Source organism: Triticum dicoccoides, chromosome 7B (genome assembly GCF_002162155.2).
Source record: "Triticum dicoccoides isolate Atlit2015 ecotype Zavitan chromosome 7B, WEW_v2.0, whole genome shotgun sequence".
NCBI classification, from domain to species: domain Eukaryota; kingdom Viridiplantae; phylum Streptophyta; class Magnoliopsida; order Poales; family Poaceae; genus Triticum; species Triticum dicoccoides.
Genome location: NC_041393.1, coordinates 236,356,781 through 236,364,553, shown reverse-complemented (window position 1 = coordinate 236,364,553; position 7,773 = coordinate 236,356,781). Strand labels below are relative to the sequence as shown.

At 37.6% G+C, this 7,773-nt stretch overlaps 1 non-coding gene across 1 annotated transcript; it reads right to left on the bottom strand.

Moving 5' to 3' along the window:
- Positions 1-7,488: 7,488 nt before the first annotated feature.
- On the bottom strand, positions 7,489-7,562 carry TRNAN-GUU. The gene has a single exon. It is a non-coding gene; the product is annotated as a tRNA-Asn (tRNA).
- Positions 7,563-7,773: the final 211 nt, after the last annotated feature.

Here is a 7,773-nt window from a genome sequence, read left to right as displayed (position 1 = left end):
CAAAGCACACCGTGCTCAAAAAGATATAAGTGAAGCACTAGAGCAAATCCATGGCTCTAAAATTTTAAGTGAAGCATAGAAGCAAGCATAGCATAATTTTTGGCTCTCTAAAAAAGGTGTATCCAGCAAGGATTCATGACTTAAAACACAAAGCAAAACAAGCAAAGACTCATATCATACAAGACGCTCCAAGCAAAACTCATAATATGTGACGAATAAAAATATAGTTCCAAGTAAAATACCGATGGTTGTTAGAAGAAAGAGGGGATGCCACTCGGGGGCATCCCCAAGCTTAGTTGCTTGCTACTTCTTGAATATTATGTTGGGGTGCCTCGGGCATCCCCAATCTTAGCCTTTTGCTAATCCTTATTCCTTCATCCATCGTAAGATCACCCAAAACTTGAAAACTTCAATCACACAAAACTCAACAAAACCTTCATGAGATCCGTTAGTATAAGAAAGCAAACCACTACTATAAGTACTATTAAAAACCCATTCATATTTTATTTTCTCATTATATCTACTGTATTCCAACTTTTATATGGAAAAAACTCATCAAAGAAAACAACAGAATCATCAAAACAAGCACACAATGCAAAGAAAACAGAATTTGTCAAAAACAGAACATTCTGTAGCAATCTGACTACTTCGAATACTTCTGTAACTCCAAAAATTCTGAAAAATTAGGAAGACATGAATAATTTGTCTATTAATCTTCTGCAAAAAGAATCAACTCAAAAGCGCTCTTATGTTAAAAATGAAAAATAATTTCGTGAGCGCAAAAGTTTCTGTTTTTCAGCAAGATCAAATCAACTCTCACCCAAATCATCTCTAAGGCCTTGCTTGGCACAAACACTAATTTAAACCACAAAAGCACATCTAACCAGAGGTATAATTGTGTATTTTATTCAAAACAGCAAGAAAAACATAAAGCAGAAAGATACAAGTTGGGTTGCCTCTCAACGAGCGCTATCGTTTTACGCCCCTAGCTAGGCATAACGCGTAGGATCTAAGTTTTGTCATCTTTGGTTCGAGATCCATATGATGCCCTCATGATTGATTCATATGGTGGCCTAATTCCTGTTCTAGGTGAGTGTTCCATACCCTTCCTTAGTGGAAATTAAAATATAATATTGCCTTCTTTCATATCAATCACGACACCAATAATACGTAAAAACGGTCTACCAAGTATAATAGGAGAAAGACGGATTGCAATCAATATGAAGAACAATAAAATCTCTGGGCACATAATTCCTATTTGCAAGAATAAGAACATCATTAATTCTTCCCATAGGCTTTTTAATAGTAGAATCCGCCAAGTGCAAATTTAAAGAGCATTCTTCAATATTGGTAAGACCAAGCACATCACATAAAGATTTTGGAATTGTAGAAACACTAGCACCCAAGTCACATAAATCAAAATACTCATAATTTTTAATCTTGACTTTGATAGTAGGTTCCCACTCATCATGCAATTTTCTAGGAGTTGAAACCTCTAATTCTGATTTTTCTTCAAAAGCTTTCATCATAGCATCAACAATATATTTAATAAAGGCTTTATTTTGTTCATAAGCATGGGGTGAATTTATCATGGATTGCAACGAAGAAATACAATCAACCAAAGAGCAACTATCATAATTATAGTCTTTGTAATCCAAAATAGTGGGCACATCACTAGTTAAAGCCTTAGCCTCTTCAAACCCACTTTTATCAATTTTTTCAATAAGATTTTCACCCTTCGAATCATAGGGACGCCTTCTAGCTAAAGTTGACTCTTCTCCAGTCACTTTTTCTTTAATCTTAATTTTACTAAAGAAATAATCAATAGAAGAAATGCCAATCATTTTAAGATCTTCATCACTTTTATGAAAGTAATCACTAGAAAACGCTCTTTCTAAAAAATCTCTTTTATCTCTAAGCATAGCGGTTCTTTTCTTACTTTCATCCATAGAAACATAAAGAGCTTTAATTGATTCTTAAACTTTAGACACACAAATTTTCATATTGAGAGTTTCTACATCATGGGAAATTCTATCAATACTTCTAGACATATCATCAACTTTATTCAACTTTCTTTCTATCGAAGCATTGAAAAGTTTTTGAGTATTGATAAATTCTTTAATATTGTTCTCAAGATCGGAGGTGTTTCTATTATCATTATAAGGAGGATTACCATAATTATTAGAGGAATTACTATGAAAAGTCCTAGGATTAAAATTACCTCTATAAGCATTGTCATTGAAATTGTTTCGCGAGATAAAATTCACATCTATGGCATCACTATTTTGCTCAATCAAAGTAGACAAAGGCACATCATTAAAATCAATAGGTATACTTTTATTAGCAACCAACTTCATAAGAGCATCAACTTATTCACTCAAAGAATTTATTTCTTCTACCGAATTGGCTTCTTTACTAGTAGGAGCTCTTTCGGTATGCCATTGTGAGTAATTGGCCATAATATTGTCTAGCAATTTAGTAGCTTCACCCAAAGTGATTTCGGTAAAAGTACCCCCCACGGCGGAATCTAAACGATTACGAGAAACAAAATTCAACCCCACATAAAGTTTTTGTATGATCATCCAAAGATTTAATCCATGAGTTGGGCAATTCCTTAGCATCAATTTCATCCTTTCCCAAGATTGTGCAACATGGTCATGTTGAAGTTGCTTGAAATTCATGATATGGGTTCTAAGGAAAATTATTTTAGTGGCCGGAAAGTACTTAGTAATAAAAGCATCCTTGCACTTGTTCCAAGAATCGATACTATTGCGAGGCAAAGAAGAAAACCAAATTTTCGCACGATCTCGCAAAGAAAACGGAAATAATTTCAACTTCACAACATCATTTTCCACATCTTTTTTCTTTTTCATATCGCATAATTCCACGAATGTGTTAAGATGGGATGCGACATCCTCATTAGGAGTACTGGCAAATTGATCTTTCATAACAAGATTCAGCAGAGCAATATTAATATCACAAGACTCCGTACTAGTGGCGGGAGGAGCAATTGGAGTGCTAATAAAATCATTGTTGTTGGTATTTGAGAAATCACACAACTTGGTGTTCTCTTGAGTCATGATGACTACACAACAAGATTGCACTAAAAAGCAGATCTGATGAGAAAATGGCGAACGAAAAAGAGGGCGAATAAAACAGCAAATTTTTGTGAAGCGGGGGAGAGGAAAACGAGAGGCAAATGGCAAATAATGTAAATTGCGAGGAGATGATATTTGTGATTAGGAACCTGGTTGATGCTGAAGATCCTCCCCGGCAACGGTGCCAGAAATTCCTTTTGATGTCTGCTAGAACTACGTCAGTATTTAGCCAAAGAGGAAGGGATGGTGCAGTATAGTGACAGTAGGTATTTCCCTCAGTGATGAGACCAAGGTTATCGAACTAGTAGGAGAACCTCCTAACACCACTAAACAATCCCTACACACAAATAACAAAATACTCGCAACCCGACGTGTTAAAGGGGTTGGCAATCCCTTTCGGGTACATCGCCTCAAGTAGGCAAGATAACGTGAGATAATTGTGGTAGATAGGATAAATAGATCGCGGAATAAACAAATTGCAAGAAGGTATTTTTGTATTTTTGGTTTAATAGATCTAAAAATAAAAGCAAATAAAAATAGATCGCAAAGGCAAATATGATGAAAAGAGACACGGGGGCCGTAGGTTTCACTAGTGGCTTCTCTCGAGAAATATAACAAACGGTGGGAAAACAATTAGTGTTGGGAAATTGATAGAACTTCAAATAATCATGACGATATCCAGGCAATGATCATTATATGAGCATTGATAACCCACAAGTGTAGGGGATCGCAACAGCTTTCGAGGGTAAAGTATTCAACTCAAATTTATTGATTCGGCACAAGGGGAGCCAAAGAATATTCTTGAGTATTAGCAGTTGAGTTGTCAATTCAAGCACACCTGGATAACTTAGTATCTGCTGCAAAGTGTTTAGTAGCAAAAGTGGTATGATAATAAAGGTAGCGGTAGCAAAAGTAAAGATAAATGTTTTTGGGTTTTTGTAGTAGTTGTAACAGTAGCAACGGAAAAGTACAAGCAAAGAACAATATGTGAAAAGCTCATGGGCAATGGATCAGTGATAGATAATTATGCCGGATGCGATTCCTCATGTAATAGCTATAACATAGGGTGACATAGAACTAGCTCCAGTTCATCAATGTAATGTAGGCATGTATTCCGTAAATAGTCATACGTGCTTATGGAAAAGAACTTGCATGACATCTTTTGTCCTACCCTCCCGTGGCAGCGGGGTCTTAGCGGAAACTAAGGGATATTAATGCCTCCTTTTAATAGAGAACCGGAACAAAGCATTAGCACATAGTGAATACATGTACTCCTCAAACTACGGTCATCACCGAGAAGTATCCCGATTATTGTCACTTCGGGGTTGTCGGATCATAACACATAATAGGTGACTATAGACATGCAAGATAGGATCAAGAACACACATATATTCATGAAAACATAATAGGTTCAGATCTGAAATCATGGCACTCGGGCCCTAATGACAAGCATTAAGCATAGCAAAGTATCGTGGACAGGCCCTGGGCCCCCTGGCATTAATTCTTTCGCCAAAACTTCTTATTAATTCCAAAAAGTGCCTCCGTGGATTTCCAGGAAATTCCGAGAACTTTTCTTTTCTACACATAAAACAACATCATGGTCGTTCTGCTGAAAACAATGTCAGTCCGGGTTAGTTTCATTCAAATAATGCCAGTTAGAGTCCAAAACAAGGGCAAAAGTGTTGGGAAAAGTAGATACGTTGGATACGTATCAACTCCCCCAAGCTTAAACCTTTGCTTGTCCTCAAGCAATTCAGTTGATAAACTGAAAGTGATAAAGAAAAACTTTTACAAACTCTGTTTGCTCTTGTTGTAAACATGAAAAGCCAGCATTCAAGTTTCAGCAAATATTATGAACTAACCATACTCACAATAACACTTAGCTCTCACAATTACTCATATCAATAACATAATCAGCTAGCGAGCCATAATAATAAAACTCGGATGACAACACTTTCTCAAAATAATCATAACATGACATAACAAAATGGTATCTTGCTAGCCCTTTCCGAGACCGCAAAACATAAATGCAGAGCACCTTTAAAGATTAAGGACTGACTAAACATTGTAATTCATGGTAAAAGAGATCCAGTCAAGTCATACCCAATATAAACCATTAGTAATGAATGCAAGTGACAGTGTGCTCTCCAGCGGGTGCTTTTAATAAGAAGGGTGATGACTCAACATAAAGGTAAATAGATAGGCCCTTCGCAGAGGGAAGCAGGGATTTGTAGAGGTGCCAGAGCTCGATTTTAAAATAGAGGTTGAATAACGTTTTGAGCGCCATACTTTCGCTGTCAACGTAACAACTATGAGATGGCTGTATCTTCCATACTAAATGCATTATAGGCAGTTCCCAAACAGAATGGTAAAGGTTTATACTCCCCCCACCACCAACAAGCATCAATCCATGGCTTGCTCGAAACAACGAGTGCCTCCAACATACAACAGCCCTGGGGGAGTTTTGTTTAATTATTTTGATTTGCTTTGATCTTTTTGGATCATGGGACTGGGCATCCCGGTTACCGACCCTTTCTCGTGAATGAGGAGCGGAGTCCACTCCTCTTGAGAATAACCCACCTAGCATGGAAGATATAGGCAGCCCTAGTTGTAACATGAGCTGCTCGAGCATACAAAACAGAATTTCATTTGAAGGTTTGGAGTTTGGCACATACAAATTTACTTGGAACGGCAGGTAAATACCGCATATAGGTAGGTATGGTGGACTCATATGGAACAACTTTGGGGTTTAAGGAGTTGGGATGCACAAGCAGTATTCTCGCTTAGTATAGGTGAATGCTAGCAAAAGACTGGGAAGCGACCAACTGAGAGAGCGACAACAGTCATAAACATGCATTAAAATTAATTCACACCGAACACAAGCATGAGTAGGATATAATCCACGATGAACATAAATATCATGAAGGCTATGTTGATTTGTTTCAACTACATGCGTGAACATGTGCCAAGTCGAGTCACTTAATACATTCAAAGGAGGATACCATCCCATCATACCACATCATAATCATTGTAATAGCATGTTGGCACGCAAGGTAAACCATTATAACTCATAGCTAATCAAGCATGGCACAAGCAACTATAATCTCTAAATGTCATTGCAAATATGTTTACTTCATAATAGCTGACTCAGGAACGATGAACTCATCATATTTACAAAAACAAGAGAGGTCGAGTTCATACTAGCTTTTCTCATCCCAATAAGTCCATCATATATCGTCATTATTGCCTTTCACTTGCACGACCGAACGATGTGTATAGTAATAAGAGTGCATGTGCATTGGACTAAGCTAGAATCTGCAAGCATTCAACTCAAGAGAGAAGACAAGTAATAGGGGCTCTAAGTTAAATAGACAATCATGCATATAGGAGCCACTAAGCATTTTCAATATGGTCTTCTCGACCCCCAAAAGAAAGAAAAGAAAATAAAACTATTTACACGGGAAAGCTCCCAACAAGTAAAAATAAGAACTAGAAATGTTTTTGGGTTTTCATTTTAATTCTACTACAAGCATAGAAATCAAACTAACTATTTTTTTGGTTTTTCTTAAAGTTTATCAAACACACATGAAGAAAACTAGAAAAAGAAATTTAAACTAGCATGGATAATACAATGAAAGAGTATGAGCACCGACAACTATTGTGTGAACATGAATGTAAAGTCGGTGAGAAATACGTACTCCCCCAAGCTTAGGCTTTTGGCCTAAGTTGGTTTAATACCAATGACCGCCTGGCTGATATCCATAAGTGAAACTGGGGTTGTACTGAGATGCAGAGGCAACAGCCTCCTGAACAGCAGCGTGTTGGCGAGCTGCCTCCATTCCCCTCTCATATTCAGTTGCTTCTTCCCTGGTGACAACATATCTTCCTTTTGCCTGATAATCAAAAAGGTAGGGAGCAGGAAGAGTAACAGGGACGACATTGCGCCTGTCATAGATTAGTCGATAATGGAGGAATTGTTCATTCCTCTTAAGAAAATGATGATCAAACATAGCTTCTTTATCCAAATAAACAGGAGGTACAATCATATCCCCCTCTCGTGGAGCTATATTAAGAAAATTAGCCACACGGGTTGCATAAATTCCTCCAAAGAAATTACCCCTTCTACTATTATTCTGCAACCTACGTGCAACTATTGCCCCCAAGTTATAACCTTTATAAGCTGACACAGCGCTCTTGAGGACACAAAGATCAGGGACACACATGTGACATGCTTCGTCCTTGCCGTTAATGCATCTACCAATAAAGAGAGCAAAATAATGTATAGCAGGAAAATGAATGCTTCCTATGGTAGCTTGTGTTATGTCCCTAGATTCTCCCACAGTAATACTAGCAAGAAAATCTCTAAATTCAGATTTGGGAGGATCATTAATATTCCAAGTAGGATTCGAACCTACGACCAGTCAGTTAACAGCCGACCGCTCTACCACTGAGCTACTGAGGAACAAGGGGGGATTCGACCTCCTAGAGTTCAACTCCCGCTCTCAACCCATGAACAATATGAGTCCGAAGCTTCTTTCGTAACTCCCATAATTTCTTCGTAGTGGCTCCGTTCCATGCCTCATTTCATAGGGAAGCCCAAAGTGGCTCTATTTCATTCTATTTCACTTCCTAGCACTTCCTATCATTTAATATCCATCCCTTTTACCCCAATGCG